Source organism: Mycteria americana, chromosome Z (genome assembly GCF_035582795.1).
Source record: "Mycteria americana isolate JAX WOST 10 ecotype Jacksonville Zoo and Gardens chromosome Z, USCA_MyAme_1.0, whole genome shotgun sequence".
NCBI classification, from domain to species: domain Eukaryota; kingdom Metazoa; phylum Chordata; class Aves; order Ciconiiformes; family Ciconiidae; genus Mycteria; species Mycteria americana.
The window spans coordinates 52,549,009-52,567,273 of NC_134396.1; the positions used below are offsets into that span (position 1 = coordinate 52,549,009).

Genomic DNA, 18,265 nt, shown 5'->3' on the forward strand with positions numbered 1-18,265 from the left:
TGTTACACTTAAGTGCTTTTTGAAGAATTTGTATTCACTGTGAAATACAATATGAAAGTTTCTCAAGGTTCATGTTTCTTGGCATGTTGGCAGTTTCTGCTGTAAGATACCATCTGTAGTTACTCAGGTTTGTTGGTAATCTTGGTGGACAAATATGTGTGCCAGAAAAAGGGGTAAGCGTGGATTCAAGCCACCTTTGTTGTTGAAGTTCTTGATGCTGCCAAGATTTTCTGGAAGCAAGTTCATGGACCCTTCTGGCTGTGGGCAGAGCTGCCTGCCACTCCGGCCTGTTATTTGCTGCCCCCATGGCTCCAGATCCCCATCCACCCTGTTGGCTCTTACCCAGGCTGACTTTTTCTCTATCTTGTTCTGTCTCTCTGTTTATCTGGTCTCAGTTTTTTGTTTCTTCAACCAATTGACTTTCAATGTAGACCATATTTTCTTCAAAGTTGTTCCCATTAATTTCTTTCTCCCTTGCTCTAGTCAGGCAGTTTCAGATTTGAAATCTGGGCATTTCTCCTCTGTTACCATGGCAAGGAAGTGGGGAGAGGAGGTGTCTTGTCCCACTCGGTGGGTTGTGAGATGGGTGAATCTTTTGGTTTCCCGAGGGTTTGTGTACCGACAAAGGCCAATCTCTGCTCGGCAGTGCCGCATGGCTGGTAGAGTCATGACAATGACTCAGAGGAACAGTCTGGCCAGCAACTTTATTAACTGGTGAATTCCACAAACGGACAAACTGAACGAACTGGCAAGCCCAATGAACAAACAGAGGCGATTTGGCAATGGAGCTATTTTCCGGGCAACCCATCACAATTTATCCCAAACTTACATATATTGGAAGAGTAGAGGAAGAGAGAAGCAAAAAAAAGGAATGGAGAAGAGAGGAGGATAGAGAAAGGAAAAGTATCACAACCCTTGGATCCCGTGATGACGATGACAGGCGTGGCAATCCTCCGGTGATGGGCGTGTGTGCGGTTCCCTGAAGGGCGTGTCTTTTATAGGGTAATCCCTGCCTCCAGGTACGCCCCTTCAGGATTTACACAGAATCACAGAATTGTATAGGTTGGAAAAGACCTTTAAGATCATCTAGTCCAGCTGTAAACCTAACACTACCAAGACCACCACTATACCATGTCCCTAAGCACCTCATCCAAACATCTTTTAAATACTTCCAGGGATGGCAACTCAACCACTTCCCTGGACAGCCTGTACGAATGCTTGATAACCCTTTCAGTGAAGTAAATTTTCCTAATATCCAGTCTAAACCTCCCCTGGCACAACTTGAGGCCATTTCCTCTTGTCTTATCACTAGTTACCTGGGAGAAGAGACCGTCTCCCACCTCTCTACAACCTCCTTTCAGGTAGTTGTAGAGAGCGATGAGGTCTCCCCTCAGCCTCCCTTTCTCCAGGCTAAACAGTCCCAGCTCCCTCAGCCGCTCCTCATAAGACTTGTGCTCTAGACCCTTCACCAGCTTTGTTGCCCTTCTCTGGACACACTCCAGCACCTCAGTGTCTTTCTTGTAGTGAGGGGCCCAAAACTGAACACAGTATTCGAGGTGCGGCCTCACCAGTGCCGAGTACAGGCGAGCAATCACTTCCCTAGTCCTGCTGGCCACACTATTTCCATCCAAGCCAGGATGCCATTGGCCTTCTTGGCCACCTGAGCACACTGCTGGCTCATATTCAGGCAGCTGTTGACCGACACCCCCAGGTCCTTCTCTGCTGGGCAGCTTTCCAGCCACTCTTCCCCAAGCCTGTAGCATTGCAACTTACATGGTTCTTGTTCTAGAAAGTTCTCAATTTTCTGCACAGGCCTCGTGTCACCATAGTGTTTGAGACATTAGCTCTTTCAGTCTCTCACAGGGGGGAAATTAATGGAAAGATAATTTTCCTGCTTTTAGTGCAGATAACTGGATTTGTAACCTGACCTTGTCTTGTCAAAACCTTTTATGTCTGGGGGCGGGGGGAGGAGTGCTATTTTGACAATACTGCTCACAAGTATGAGAATGTTAGAGGTTTTACGGTTGGTACTTGTAATCTTCTTGGTTTGTTTTATTTTTTTCCACCAGTTCCATTTAGAAAAATTGCTTATCAACAAATACTGCTACTGGAGGATAATCTCATGTGTTTGCCACATTTCTGAGAGCTTTTTGGTCTTCTTTTCTTTCCTTCCCTGTTCATTTTTGGAGACTTTTAAAAATAACTCTCAGCTTCATAGTTATGTCTTCAAAATACTCATTCAAAACAGTTGTTTACCTATAATAGGCTTTTCTAAATTGGGCTGTTTTCTGTAGTTTTCATTGTTTCTTTTTTCTATTCTGTTTATAGTTCATGAGTTTTGTGCCCTCTTGTGAACTTGGTTTACTTCTGTCATGCGGTATTTTCATTTAATACTGAGTACTTTTTCCCTTGAGCAACTGAGTTGAGGAAAACAATATGGAGTTACTGTTTTATTGAAATTGAGAAGGCCACTGTTGAAAACTTATTTATTCAGACTGACCTGAACTTTTGAATTTGTGTTCTTCTTAGATGCTTTCAAGAGCAAATATTTCCAAAGAATGGAATATGTTTTCTAGTAATATGTAAGATTTATTCTGTTGGTCAGTATTAAGAAGCTGTATGTTCACAACAGGGCTCTGTCTCCCTATATTTATTGTGGTTTTCAGTAAGCACTAAGGCTTTTCTTTGGATGATGTTCAAATCATGAAGATCTCCATCTGTGCCTTATTTCATCTTCTTTCATCCCTGTCAAGACAACTTCACCTACATACAACCGCAGTAGTTTGCTTAGGAAAAGTTTTTGAGTTACAGTGTATGTATGTATATATTAATTGAATATATAATCTCTTTTCAGTTACAATAGCATATATTCAGTTATTAGTAACAAATTGACACTTAGACCATGTCCTGGAAATTGATCTTTGAGGTAAGATCTTTGTCAAGCATTACAATATCTGGTTATTAGTTTTATTTGAAGTTGGGAGGTGTTAGGTTTTTTGTTTGTTTTTTTTAAATGAATGGATAGTAGTTGTCAGAAATTATCACTTGCTGACCTTGTTCTGCACTGCAAATTGAAATTTCACTTGGGGCTAGATTAGCATAATTGCATCTAAAACTGACTTGCTTTGTTTCACAACTGCATTACTACTTCAGTGAAATCAAAGCGTGAACAGTTCTGTAAATAATTTACTGTGAGTATGGCCTGTTTCTTTTAAAATCCTGATGGAGTATGATGTGGGTTGACTTTGGCTGGCTGCCAGACCCCCACCCAGCTGCTCTCTTCCTCGTCAACAGAACTGGGAGAGAAAATAAGATGAAACAGCTCATGCGTCAAGGTGAATACTGGGATATCACTCGCCAATTACTATCATGGGCAAACTGACTCAACTTGGGGAAGATTAATTTAATTTATTGCCAATTAAAAATAGAGTAGGATGGGTTCTCCATGGGCTGCAGTGTGGATATCTGCCCTGATGTGGGGCTGTCCAGGGGCTGCAGGGGAATCTCTGCTCCAGTGCCTGGGTACCTCTTCCTCTCCTTCACTGGCCTTGATGTCTGCAGGGCTGTTCCTCACACTTTTTTTCCTCACTCCTCACTCTCACACTCTGCTGTGCAGTGTTTTTGCCTTTCTTAAATACTCTTTGACAGAGGTGCTACCATGTTGGCTGAGGGGCTCAGCTGTGCCCTGCATTGGGTCTGTTGGAACCGTCTGTGTCTGGGCACAGGGCAGTCCATGCCTCTCCTTGCAGAGGCTGCCCCTGCAGCCATCCCACTGCCAGCACCTGGGCACGTAAAACCAATAAGACTATCAATGAAAATTCAAAACTTGATATTAAAAATAATATGGATAATCCATTTTAGGGACACTTGTTGTGCTGTCTCCAAGAATGGAGGCTCCACAACTGCACTGGGCAACTTGTGCCAGTGCCAGGTCACCCTCCAAGGTGATTTCTTCAGTCCTTGAGCACCTCTCCCTATTGCCATGATTGATCGAAGATTATCAAGAGTGGTCTTGCAGTGACATCAGCCAGCTCCCTCAGCACTCATGGGTGCACCCCATTGGGGCCCATGGACTTATGTATGTCCAGTTGGCTTAATTATTCCCTGACGTGATTAAGGGTATGTCTTCCTTGCTCCACACTTTGCCCAGTGTCCTTGTCGGGGATGTGATAATATGGTGATATTTAGTATGAAATTTCCTCTCATTTTCTAACATAAAAAGAGGCCAAGAGATTGCTTCAAGTAAGGTTAATTATTTGCATCTATGTGGATGTAAAGCATTTTGCACAGTAATTTAATGGGTTTTATTTATTTCAATGGTGGTTGTTGCTGCTGTTAGCACTATGAGCTCCTGCTCTGGGTTAGCTTTTGTCTAGTATGTGAGAGAGTACAGCTGCAGTCAGCTGTCTGCCTTGGAGCAGTCTTTTCTGTGTGTCAATCTAGTGTTGATCTACAAGAGAAGAATATGCTTTTTATGAAAATGTGATATTTAGGCCAAGGCACGTGCACAAGGTAGGTGGATGGACAGTTACTTCAACCCCTGCAGCTTGTCAGCTGCATTTTTACACAGATAACTGAGCTGCTCCTTCCCTGCTCTTTGATTTCAAACATGAGCTTTGTGTGTGCTCAGAGAATGTCCTCTGAGCCCAATTAGAACAAATATTATTACAGTCAGGATTTTTGTCTTTGATTTAACATAGCTTCCCGAAAAGGGACGGTAGCACAGACTTTGTAAAGGAGCAAACTAGTTCTCTTCTTAAAGCAATTCTAGTATCTTGCATATCTGAATCCTCTAAGGCCATTTCCCTTGCTATGCATGAGCTGTCAGGTGGTTTTTTTTCCTTGCTGTTAATCTTTGAGCTGTCTGTAGCGGATCTTAAATATACACAGGTAAAACTTTCAATGAACTATACCCTAGTTATTTTCTTCTTTCAAGGGAGGATTAGGGAAAATTAGATTGTTCCAGTTTAATTGCACAATATCAGATTAAGCCTGGCATATCCAGTTTCGTGACTCTCATCAAATCATTTGCAAGCCACAACTTTCTTTTAGAAGTGAAGCCTGTCATGTATCCACATTTAGAAAAAGAACTTACTGATCGGTAGTATAATGAAACTTCAACAGTTAAGTAAAATACAAAGCAATCATGCTGCACTGTGGACATGAAGAATGGTACATCTAGTAGCATACTGTGACAATACTTTGACATGCATTTTTCATTTATATCAAATTCTAAGTCAGTTTGTCTTCTGTAAGTTCTTGTCAGCTGTGTCAAACTGTCCATCCTTTCTTTGATTTTGCTAAAATTTTAAGGCATACCTATCTCTCTAGTATTTCCTGAGATTCATTTTCTAGCTGTGTAGGAGGTACCCTATGGTTTTGGGCCTCCCTGAAGTGCTGTGTTGACATGGCAGCGTCAGCTCTCACATATAAATGCTGAAGCTTTCTGGGGGTGAAATATTTGGGTGTTGGTGTGGTGCATGCTGCTTGAAGGAATGCCTCAAGCATTCTTCTCCTTTTCATCATTGGGAGCTAATGAGAGCATGTTCTGTGAAGTGCTGTCTCTGCTCAGGCATTAGGGGAGAAGTTCATCAGTTAACTGTTATATAGTGCTACCTAACAGTACTACCCTTCTCTAAAAGAAAACGAAACTATGATTTACTTGATTAGATCTGCTAGCTCATGTTGTATGTGTAGTTAGCTCATTTTTTTGCTTTCCAAGCAGTCTGTGATTTCTGATAATCTTTTGGAGCGGTAGTATCATACCCGTTGTTTATAGTTTTGTTTGCTCTTTGTTGGTGAAACTCAAACTGACTGTTACAAGGAGTATTTTGTTTTTATTTAAACTGGTGTTAATGGCAAGAGTTATGTTACTGTAGACACGGGTTTAGGATTATAACTGTGTGGGGATTTTGTTGTTGTGTTTAAAGGAGAGCTAATACATTAGAGGGATCTTTATTGATAGATTTACCTGCAGATAAGCAAAAAGGTGCTTTGTTTGAAGGCCTGTTAAAGTCCTGCTTCTCTTAGCATGCTCTATCTTTCCAATTTACTTTAAAGAAAAATCTTTTTACCGATTCTGTTTACTTTTTATTTTCTGCACACTGCCATAGCAAGTTCCACTTAAACGACAAATCCTTATCAAAAGCAATTTTCTACATGTTTTGTAATCTGGCAAGGAATTTACATTCTTTATGCCTACATATGTGTATTATGCATAGGACAAAAAATAAATCAGCAATAAAACTTGATGCAGTGGCAATGGTTTCTGTTTTCTTTTTCTATCTTTACTTTTCTTGTTTTTCTGTGAACCCTTCTTGGAGAAAACATTACAGCTCTAGATGATGCTCTTGTGATTGTTTTGCAAAGGTCATCTCTGTAACTCTCATTTCACTATCCATGGTACAAATCCTTTATTTTGACTAAATCAAGCATGTCTGTCTCCTTTTAATACATTTGGCCACTTTGAGTCATCTTTAAATAAAAATAAACCTTCCAACAGAATCTGTATTTGCTCACCTGTAGGGCCAAGATGGAAAAACAGCTGGTAGTGTAAGGTGCTCATTTCACTGTGTAGTCTGTCTCAGTTGAGCCAATTTAGGGAGTGCAGCTTGCCTTGCTGGGCTTGCTTATCAGATGTTATGCAAGGTATTCTCTTGTCCTAATTAAATATTAAAGGTTCCTTGATTAAAATTTACCTTTTATATTTCTGTGTAAAAGCTAGACAGGAGCTACTGGAAGACACAAAAATAACACACTCAATCTGTAAAATATCCAATGAGGAGATTTGCCAGTTGTAAAGTGCTGTGAAACTGTAAATCTAAAGCCAGATAATAAAAATCAGAGCCAGATTTGCATAGATTTGGTAATAGAACCCCATGAAGTAATTAAAATACTTTGCTTGGCCTGTAACAGCTGTATATTATTTATGTGTGTATGTTCTGTGATATGACCAAGTTCAGGAATTGATAGTATAGAGTAAGGAGTTGCTGCTTGAGTACTTTCCCTCCTTTTTACCACTAGTGTTAGTGGTGGTAAGAATTGCAGTTCTGTTTTGGCAACGTATCACTGCAGAAAATTAGAGAAACCCTTCAGTTGTACATATCTGAAATAAAACACAATGATCTCCTAATTCAAAATGTTTTCTAATTGAATTTGGTATTTATAATCCCTTACATTCCATCATACTAATAGTATATTTTTTGTGTGTAATATGAACTTAAAATTTCTGGCTTTGACATCTAATCATCTGATTATTTTCAGCAATATTCTAACGTGGTAAATGTTCATCACTTTATAAGCTTGTACCTTTTATAGCTTGTCCTGTACCTACCTCTTTAACAGTTACTAACTTAAATGGCTTATGCCCAGATTTTGATGTGGATGAGACTAAAAGTTGCTGAGAATGTTCTGGGTAAACACTGGTAAATTGTATGTGTGTATTCTTGATCTCTTTCACAGAAATTGTGGGTGGGGGAAGAGATCTGCAGGGGAGAAGGGAATAAGTAGCTTGGAATGTCTCTTAATAAGAACAGGACTTCAGAATATGCTGTCGTGATTGCTTGAGCTACCCTCGTTGTTTCTGTTGCTGTAGAAATGAGATTCTTGGAAGATTATGGAGTCTTAGTCCAATAGTCTTTAGAAGTTTAGGCATATGAGGAAACCATTACACGTGTCAGCAAAAATGAAGTCAAAATTGCTCTTCTACATCCCAGCCTTAATTTTTTTAGTACTCGACTTTTTGACCTTAAAGAATTTGTGTGCTGTGCTCGCATCAGTATTTTCAATCCCATTCTAAGCTATGCTGGTATCCTAACCTCATGGCCTGTCTACAGTCATATAAAAATAAGGTGACTGCTTATTGCTTTTGTTTTTTTTTCCTCTTGGTACCCACACTTTATTCAGCTAAAATGAAGACTGAGAATAATGCAAAACTGTCATTTGGGTTTGTGTTTTGGTTGTTGGTTTTTTTTTTTTTTTTCCCCCTGCCCCTCCCTTTCTGATGGATTCTTGTATCTGACCTAAATTGGTTGGGTTTCTGTGGGGATTCCAAAACGGACATTGTATATACAAACTCTCTTGGCTGATGGTATCAACTTTCCATACCAAATCAAGTTACTGTTCAAGGAATGAACAAGCTAGCCTTTATTTTTATTTAGGTTTTATTTAGTTTTTTAAAAAAACTGAGACAGTTACTTAGCTACTAAATCTAGACCTCTGAGGTGATGGGTTTATTTGATTTATTTATTATTGCATCCTCTGAGGGGATGGATGTAATTTACTAGATGTGCCAGTTTCTGTTTTGGGAAGAGGAGGAACAGACAGTAAGGAGATTGTGGGAAAGGTGTTTTGGATAAATACCACTTTAAAAGCTGTATGTGTCATCTAGTAATTTAAGATGGTATGTGGTATGTGTTTTCATTTTAATCCTTTGTAACTACATTTTCGACTTTGTAGTCAAGAGATTAGTGCTTCAATTCTAGAACAAGCTTTTATATTTGGCTTCAGGCTGATCTATTTTGGTTTGGGGTTCTTTGGGGGTGGTTGTTTGGTTTTAATTTTTTTTTTTTTTTAATTATTCACTTGAGAATGAATTGGAGATGGTAAACACCTTTGCATCTTTCACACCCTGGCTTTATAATAAGTTTCACTGTTCATATTGCTGTGGCCCTTTCGGCTTTTGGGCTTCCTAACAAGAGCTAACTAGCTTGTTATGTCAATCGGTAAAGGTGGAGTTGGAGGGAATAGAGTGGGTACGATTTTCTGCTTTTGTTGAGCTGCTATTTTGAGCTGCTATTTGTGTCTATGCATCCACATAGATGAGTGCTGTTAGTGTCCTTTAGGGACCTAATACCTGTCTCAACAGAGAATCAACAAAAAAACCCTAGTTATGGCTTTCTACATTGCTGTAGCTAGAGGGAACTTATTTGAGTTGTATATACAACTTTATGAAAAAACAGTTCTCCAGCTGTTTTCTACTTCTGTTTGCTACCTTTTCTTTTCCCTAAAGTGTGCATAGCATTATATGCATGAAGCAACAGAGACTGTGATGGAGAGCAATACACTTCTTTGTACCTTAGATCGATGGTTTTGAAACCAGGTGTGTGTGCAGAAAGTTTGCTATGAAAAGCAGTCTTTGTATGCGAAGTATCTGAAGCATTTTGCACTTGTATTTGAAAAAGGGGCCGCAAAGTGTGCTTTTAAAAAAAAAAAAAGGGCAAAATTTAGTCTGCAAGATTTTTCATGTTGAATGATAACTAACTGTGGAAGTAGTTGGCCTGGTAGCATTCTTAATCTATCATCTCATGATGAGAGTTTTCAACGTAACTGTGGAAAGCGCAGCTTCTTCGCAAGGGTTTGATTGATGTTAGAATTGAAACAATGACAGTCATTAAACAACCATTATACAGTGGCTCTTCTAGGTACTCCAAATCGGGGAAATCCTAATGAACAGTGTGTGTTGAGAATCTCAGTGTGTTGGTAGGAAGCTGACATCAGCCTCCTGCATAGGAGGCGATGCTGATTTCCTTAGAAAGAAATAGATATTTTTGCATTGGCAGGCTGCAGTCTAGACAGAACTGTGCACGTTTTAATCAGCCCCTTGTGCTCGACACTGAGCGACAGTGGTTCATAAGGAGGTCAGGTTGCTGGCCGTACAGTTCAGCATGGTATGCTGTGTTCTTTTCCCACAGATATGGAGTATGAACTGACTGTCTCAGCTGTGACATTAAAGAACTTGTGTAATGAATCATCCTATGAACTATTTTTTTCTTTGGAATGGGTTTTCCAATGATGTTTTTAGAGTTCTAAGTATCATAGAAATTAATGAAAGCACTGTAGCATTACTCTTGCAAAATTTGATGTATCATCTTTGGTTTTTGTTTGGTTTAAATTTTTTGTTGGTTTGTGGTTTGTTTTTGTTTTGGAATAGAAACTGTCAAAGATTATGCAATAATCTGATCTTTAAGGGAAAAATAAAATTAATTTCAAGATTCTAACTTGCAGCTTTGGGCCAAACCCAATAGATAAAATGATTGATTCTGTCTTTTCTGAGGAAATAGTACACTTGTAGAAGAAGAACAGTTAATTGATCATACTGCTCAGGCAGAGCGTTAGCTGGGGAATGACCAGTAAGGGGAACGTGAGTGCCTAGAGAGTTCAAAATTGGAGTGTCTGTATCATTGTTCTCTAATTTGTATCATATTTGTGTTAAAGCAGTGAAACTGATTTCAGAATGACTGTATCATAGTTAAGCCAGCCCTACAGACAGCAATTTGCTCCCCCACATGCCATTAAGAATCAAAAACCCAAACTTGTTGGAACTAAAAACTAAAGCCAGTGTGACTTGGAGGTTTCTTTTGTCCTTTTTCCCCTTCCATCCCCTATGCTTCCATTTTGGTTTTGTGTTGGTTTTGGTTTTGGTTTGATTTTTGGTTCGGTTTTGTGTCATGATTGGGTCGTTAGTCATGTGGTTATTCTTTAGTTTTGAAAAACCAAATAAACCCCAGCTGAGCTATTTGTATGCAAAATGAAGAGATAATACTGCAGTTTTCTGGAAAGCTTAGCCAAAACTTCTTATTCAGCTATCCGTTGGCCGTGTCATGTCACCTCTGGTAATATTTACTTGAGCTTTGTCCTTCATAAGTGATATATTGGCAGATAGTCATGGAGGTTGAGAGATATGATACTAGGATAAATACCTCATTTTACAGCATGTCAGTTTGTATTGTACCTGAGCCTTAGCATTAGGATTTCAGGTTCTGTGGTGACCGGTCTTTGTCCCTCCGGTACAGAACACCCTATGCTTAAAACTATGGTGTGACTTGAAGAGGAGAACATCTCAATTTGGTGGTATCAATGTGTGCAAATAGAGAAAACAAAATACAAATGCTTATAAAATTGCTACCTGACAGTATTACTTCTTGACCTGCTACTCCTGGCAGAGCTTGCAGATGTCAGAAAATTTCAGTAATGGATTCAGGCTATGACACTTGTCATTTAAAAAGTCACATCACAATTAATAGATGCAGGATTCAGTGGGTTTTTTTTCTGCACAGTGTCACACTCATTGCCTCTGTGACAACATTCATTTCCTTCTGAACAAATGGAAGCCCAGTAGCACAAGCCTCAGGAAGTTGTTAAAGCAATTAAAAGCTTCTCTCTCTCAGCACATTGCATGGTTACCATAGTATCCTCTGCCTCCAAGTCTTTACTGATGATGTCAGTATGCATACAGGGGCTAGTCACAGCATCTACATGAAGATGATTCAGCCCTTGCTAAAGATCATAAGCATCTCTCCATTTGTTCTATTATCTAGTGTCATTTTAGGAATTAATGAGACTGGAAGGTAAGTGGCTTTTGCTTCATATTTAATAATTTTTATGTATCCTTACACTGTGAGGTGTCAGCGTTGCTTTTTTTATCTCTGTTGCATTGTTCACTAAATGCATAAAGTGTGTTTTAGCTGAACCAATTGCATAGCTTGTGTAATTTAAACTTGGCAAAGTCTAGCTAATCTCCAATATGAAAAGAAGGCAAACTAAAAATTCCTGAAGTTAAAAAATGGTTTATTAAGTAATTAGAGGAATTTTTACCCAAAATTCCCAGAGCTTTTTTTTAAATCGTAAGAAGAGAACACAAATTATGTAATGGGAGCATTACCTCAGAGAAAAATGTTCAAGCTTTTTTTTATTAAAACAAAACAACAACAAAAAATTAACCCCCAATGCACATTACCTTTTCTTTTTTCTTGTCTTCTTTATGTGGATAGTAGAACAGTGGATGAACATACTCTCATGCAACTATTCTGCATGCAATTTTGTTTGTGTAAGGAAATGTGAATTCTTATTGAAATCTACTGTTACCTTTAGGAAAGCAGAGTTTCCGTTATTTATCTTGAATAGTGGAAAAACATAATAAAACACTGAAGGAACTGATTTTGTGACAAACTCAGAGGACTCCTGCACATTTTGGCCGTGCAAGCTAAGTTTATTTGTAAGCCTGAGATGCTAAGCTGTTAACTGTTTGGTTTCACAGTTGGAATTTTTTTCCTTCTCACAGTCCACTTTCTGCATTGGTTTAGATTACTGTGGTTGCAAATGGCCATGCCCAGTATGTAAAGTGTCTGATTCTGTCTTTTACCAAAAAACAACAAAAAAACACCCCAAAAGAAAACAAAAAACCTCAACCCTGCAGGAGCTAAGCTGCAGAATAAATACCCTTTTTTAAGTAGTCTTTTAATGCCTTGTAACTTCATTCTGGGTTTATTGTATTTTGATTTCTCCACCCTGAAAACTCTATGGGGTCAAACTTATAAAACAGTCTATGTATTTAATACTTAAAAGTAGAATAATTTTGGGATGGGGTGGAGGATGGGGAAAGAACTATTAGTGTAAATGGAAACAAATTTGTAAAAGGGAGTTTGGTGTTGCATTGTTACATTGAGATGGTTATGTTTGGTACAAGCCCACCAATTTACCCCTCTCTCCCCCTATTAAGTATACAGTATGCAGATAATTTTCCTTTCCCTCTGCCTATTTTGTTTTATCTTTTCTGATCATACCTCCATTGGTTTATTTAGACACTAATTATTTTTTGGGAATGGAGTCCTATATTGAAATTTCTTAAGCAAAGTGCTTAGTATGCACTGACTAATAAGACATTTAGCCAGTCTAATGCTACACACAAGATGAGATGTAGAAATACTATTAATAACAATAGATGTGTTGCATTAGAAGAATGAGGAAAACCGTCTAGTGACAATATTATGTTTTTTCATGGATATTTTTAAGTCCATGTAGACCAAGGATTTTTTGCTTCCTAGTACAAAGATATATGTGCTATTTTTTCTGTACTTGACTGCCTAGCTATTAGTTTGGATATTAATATAGAGAAGAAGAATATTTTAGGTAAACTGAAGAAGCCAACTCCCCTTCCAATGCTGATATCTATTAACTTTCATGTTTGATACTTAAAAAAAGTCTGTTTATGTACTAAATGCAGTCTCGTATTGGACACAGTGTGCTCGTTTATTTCATGGCTTTAGGTATTGTGCATCTTTTCTGTTTTAATCTAGAAGGTTACCTAGCAAGTAAGGACAAACAGATGCATAAAATGTTCAGGAATAGCATATTTAACTGTATTAACTCTCCTTAACTATTCAAATTTGAATTATTTTAAAGTTGCTTTCCGAGATTTTGGAAAAAAACCCCACCAACCCTGAGGGTTCTGTAGTCAGAACTTTGAAACTGCTATGGTTAAATGTCAAAAGTTTTATATAATTGTGCAGAAGAATTTAACACTAAAGATCCACTCATGATTTCCCCTCCTGAAAGCTCTGGAGAAAGAGCTGATTCTGAGGATTTTGTTGTTTTTGTATTGAATTCCATTTGAGCAGTTCCATATTATGTGAATAAGGAAACATATTTCAAGTTGCGTATGTATGTTGGTTGTCTCATGTAGCTTCTTATCGAGTTGAGAACGTTGATGGTGGGCTCAAATGCAAACAAGATTATGGTCCCAAATATTAGGACTACTATTTTTAAGCCAGAAACTGTTTTAGAAGACAAGTGAAGATTTCAATTAGGAGAAAAAAATCCATATCTGGAGTACATGTAAGTGGAGCAGACTGTGTATACAGGTGTATGGTTTTCATGTATTTGTAAATTGTTTTTATTAAACAATTTTCTGTGTACTTTTTGGCATGTTTTTCAGTGGGCCAAAGTGAACCTGTACATACAGAGGTGATTTGCAAGTTAAGTTATCATATATACGAAAGAACAAACCAAATGCTTTGAAAAAAGGAAAGTCATTCTTCAAAACAAAATCATATTCTAAATTCATCGTAAATCAGTGTAATTGTCACTTTCAAGGTAAAAATTAATACAATGTTTTATAGGAGAAAATGTAACCTGTTTGTTTTTCTTGAATAAGCAGTTTAAATGTGCAAAAAGAAATAAAAACTTTACATACAAACATAAATACTTAATCTTTGCCAGTACAGTTACTCTCTAACATTAAATACCTGCTGTATTTAAAGGTAAATGGACCCTGTTCCAGCCACAAGTAGAAGTTGACTATAACAACATTTTGGAAAGTTAAAATGAGTTACTAATTCAAAATATCTTACTCAGATATAAATGGAATTTATAATTCTACCCTATTGAATCTGGATATTAATAATTACTGTTGTAGCGTATTTAACCCCTGAAATACAATTAGTAACTTCAACTGTTTTGTTGGGTTTTTTTTGTAGTATGTGCTAGTGGCAATGACATTTTAATAAACTTTAGGACTGTATTTCTTGTCCCAAAAGACACCATTGTATTAATTACCTTTTTTGTGATTGTATTTTCTCTCAAGCATGTGCATTTGCTTTTAACTATGGTCCCAATTAAAAGCAGCATACAACAAATTATATTAAAGTTGTTCAAATGATAGTTAGCTATTGATTGTTACTTCCTAAATTTGCTTTTAAACTGCTTTGATTGTGTTATTTTGTGGATGCAAAGAGTGTTATGTAGTTATCACTGAAGGGAAACAAAGGTGTGTTTTTTATTTAAAAAAAAAAAAAAGTCATTTTGGCCATTGGAGATAATTTGTTGAAGAATGCTACTGTAAAGGCTAATGATCCGACCGCAGATCACATTGACAGCGTGCTGATGGCTTGCGTACATAGATGGACATTAAGTTTCAGTTCTGGTTCATTTTAATTTTGCATAATTATATCCTGAGCAGTTGTTTAAGTGACTTTAAAAAAGCAAGGAACAGTAAGCTGTGTTCAGCTAGTGGCAAATACCTGGCAAGTTCCTGTATGGGAGAGGAAGCCTGATTTTTTTTTTTTTTTTTTTTTTTTCCCCCCAAATCTTCTCTTCAGGAGTTCTTCCTGCTTTGTATCCTGGCATAGTAGGAAAAATGAAATTCTGTACCCAGTGAAAACTATTCAGTATTGTTTTGGGGGAGCAGTTGTAAGAAATAATTTTACTTTGGCACGTTACACACAACCATCCAGTAAGTAACACATGTAGCAAGGGAAAAGTGATTGTCCAAGGCTCAACTGTTTCTTTAATGACACTTCCTGTCTAATCACATAGCAGTAGTTTGGGGTTGAGAGTTTCCTCTTTTTTCATTTATAGGTTGGTCGTCCCCGCCCCCCCCCCCCCCCCCACCCCCCCAGGGCTTTTGACTCTATGTTCAGGTTTCACATTCCAACAATTTGTTACAGAAATAGGACTTCTGTTTGTTCTTCCATTATAACCCTGTTAGGTCATTTATAGGGGTGCATATTTGGGTGTACTCTATTTGTATGGTAATAATTGTAGAGGTACTTGAGATCTTCTGTTACAGTGGTGTCGTTAATCATTGGCATGTTTTCTCCATTCTGAGCAGAAAGCAAGCGGGATTATGGGAGGACTGAGGGAAAGGATAAAGACTACTTTAAAAAAAGAAGGATGGTTTTTTCAAGTCTGTAATACTGGTCCTACAGAAGGACATTAGAGGATTAGAGGGAGTTTCAAAAGGATATTGAGAATTAAGAGTTGGAGGTAATTACCTTAAAAAAGGACTGAAGGAGAAGTTATTAAAGAAGAAAAAAAAGGCTTGAACAGGGTAAATTGAGAACCCTTTCTGTTTCTATTATATAACAAGAGAACAAGATTATGTGAGCTAATGCAAATAACGCTAATAAATTTTGATGATGTTAATTCAAAGTCTGGCTACTGCTGAAAAGAGTAGTCTTGCTCTTGCTTTCCTTGGCCTCACTCTCCTGCTGCTCTTCTCTCCCTACAGCAGTCATAGGGTGAGTTCATTAAGCTGGCTGATGTGACAGAAACCTCATTTGTAACAAAACAAATGGCTTTTCCACCAAATTAGTGAGGTGAACCTACTCCACTTGAAGCTATGGACTCACAAAATCTGTCACAGTAGAGAAGATAGGATTCAGCTGCCCCGTAGAGCATGGGCTCTGAGTACACCCCGCTTTATTAGCTTAGCCATGAAGTGGAACCATACCCTAAAATTGTGGTGGAGTTTCATGGTTTTTAAAATCTCTCTGTTCAAATGCAACTGTGTAATAGAAGAGCCGGTTGGCACAGGAGATTTTAGTTAATTGATTTAGTTGATTAAATGAACAGTTTCGGAATGCTTTCCCTAAAATTTAGGAAAGACACTATTCAGATAGAAATCTTAGGGAAATTTTTGACCTTGTTTGAAGACAGGAATTCAGTTCAAGATCTGGCATTAGGAGTGTGCTGCTCTTAAATGATGACACCCCACCCCCACCTCCCTGCCCAAAAGTCTTTCAAGCAAGGGCAGGGTAGAAGACCACTGCAGCAAGATGAACATTAATATTTATTTTCTATCTGTTTGATTAAAATGTGAAGTGTTAGGTTATGTGATAAAAGCTGGTCTGCACACTCACGAAGGAGCAGAGTCAATGGTAGATGGAGGAACCCAATAACATCCTGCTCTGACTGTGCCCAGGCCCTTCACAGGAGCCATTAGCATATCAAAGGCCTGGTCTCCGCAACCTCAGAAGAGCACAAGAGCACAAAGGTAGGCAGTGGGGGGTACCCCAAATTAGGGACTCAAAGGAGGGTTTATGCCCTGTCTGGGGACCCTCCCAGGGCTGTCCAGCCAGAAACCAATCAAGATGAATCAACATGGGAGCACCTTTCAGACTGAGGGCAGTTGCTACCCAGGGCTGTGGGACACATCATGAGATGCAAGCATTTTGGGTTTGCACAAGGCTAATTATGGGTTGTGTAGGGAAGGAACCAAAGGTGGGAAAAGGAATGGAGTGGGGTCATTTGAGGATGAACAAGGGTGGGGAGAATAGAGGAGTGAGGGGTTAAAAAAGGGCCAGTCATGTGCAAATAGTGTGCTGGTCAGTATGCTTGTCTGGCCATGCCCTGTGCCTGGTCAGTGCAGTCTGCCCTGTCTACTTGTTAAATTCCTTTCTAACTTTTTCCCCGGTGAAGGATCTGTTCTGTGTGCACATGCGTGCATGAGATCCAAGTGCAACTGCTAGGGTCACACCACGGGTTGGAGGGACCATGTGTCAATGGTGCAGTGGCTGGAGAGACCAGAGTGGATTTAAGTGCCAGTAACTGAAGTGGGACCTTGGGTCATCGGGGCCTGTGTGTCCCTGGCAGCAGCAACTGGAGCAAGTATGGGTGTGCAAGTTGGGGTATGATGGTGAACAAAGGTAAAACCAGCTTAGCTGGTGAGTAAGTGAAGTGGAGCCAGATGTGTGTGCATCTCTCTAAGGAGAAGACCATGGGATGAGCTGGCTAGTGAGGGGACCAGGAGGGTGCCAGCCAGCTGCCAGACAGACTGCAGGTCTGAGTGTCTCTAGGGGTGAGACCTGCTGTTGTGGGTCTCTGTGGGTGAGACCACAGGGGGTTGGCTGCTGGGGGACCAGGGGAGTCTTAGCCAGCTCTGTGTGTCTGTGTGTGCATGAGTGAGACTGTGCCAGCAACGGGAGTGCGCCTGTGGCCTTGTGGGCTCGTATGTCCAGGTGCCAGCAACTGGGGAGACTGGGATCCAGGGACCAGCTATTGGGCAGACCAAGAGTCTGAGCCCAGCTGCTGGAGGGACCCACACTGACTGTAGTGAACCTTCTTGTCAGTGGACCTAGATCCTGCTCAGCCGCAGGGGAGCAGGATGAGGCTGTTGGTGCTCTTTGTGTGTGTCTGTCTGTCTGATCTGTGTGGCTGGCCATGTGTATAATTACATGTGTGGTATATACGTGAGCTTTACGTGCATGTCTTAGTGAGAATACATGCTTAACCTCACTATGGTTGGATGTGGGGACATGGAGCTGTGACTGCCTTGCCTTTCTTGGCCTGCGTGGTCTGGCCAGATTTTCCCCCAACACAAAGTTTTAAGTTATTTTGCATAGTTATATCTTTAAAGCATGGAGCTTCTGCCTTTTTTCCCACATAAATTAATTGTAATGGCGGAAATGTGCAGTCTTTCAGAATCAATCAGTGATGTTTATTCAATTGCCTCCTGTCTTTTAGGACATTATTTGAACATCTGTATATGGAATGGGGAGATGAAGGCCATGTGGCTTAAATTTTAGTCAACAGGAGAAAAATTGTGCTCTAATCTTGCTGAGATTTGCTGACAGGATGTATGCAATATTTTTAATCTTGTCAAAATAAATGCAGTTACTTAGAGATAAGCACTCACATAATTCTGTAAGATTGGATCCTTTAATCAGGAGGGCTACAAATGTAGAAAAATCCATATGCAACACTTGTG

The 18,265-nt window shown here is 39.3% G+C and overlaps 1 protein-coding gene across 5 annotated transcripts in view; it reads left to right on the forward strand.

Moving 5' to 3' along the window:
- Window positions 1-18,265, forward strand: part of PAM (peptidylglycine alpha-amidating monooxygenase) — a 143,672-nt gene that overhangs the window by 17,196 nt on the left and 108,211 nt on the right. Inside the window, exon 1 of one of the 5 annotated variants that reach the window (XM_075488689.1) lies at window positions 14,877-15,010. The exons of the other annotated variants lie outside the window; for them this stretch is intronic. The gene's annotated coding sequence lies outside the window, so the exon portion shown is untranslated. Of the gene's footprint in view, window positions 1-14,876; window positions 15,011-18,265 lie in introns of those variants that run through there. 5 annotated transcript variants of the gene reach the window in all.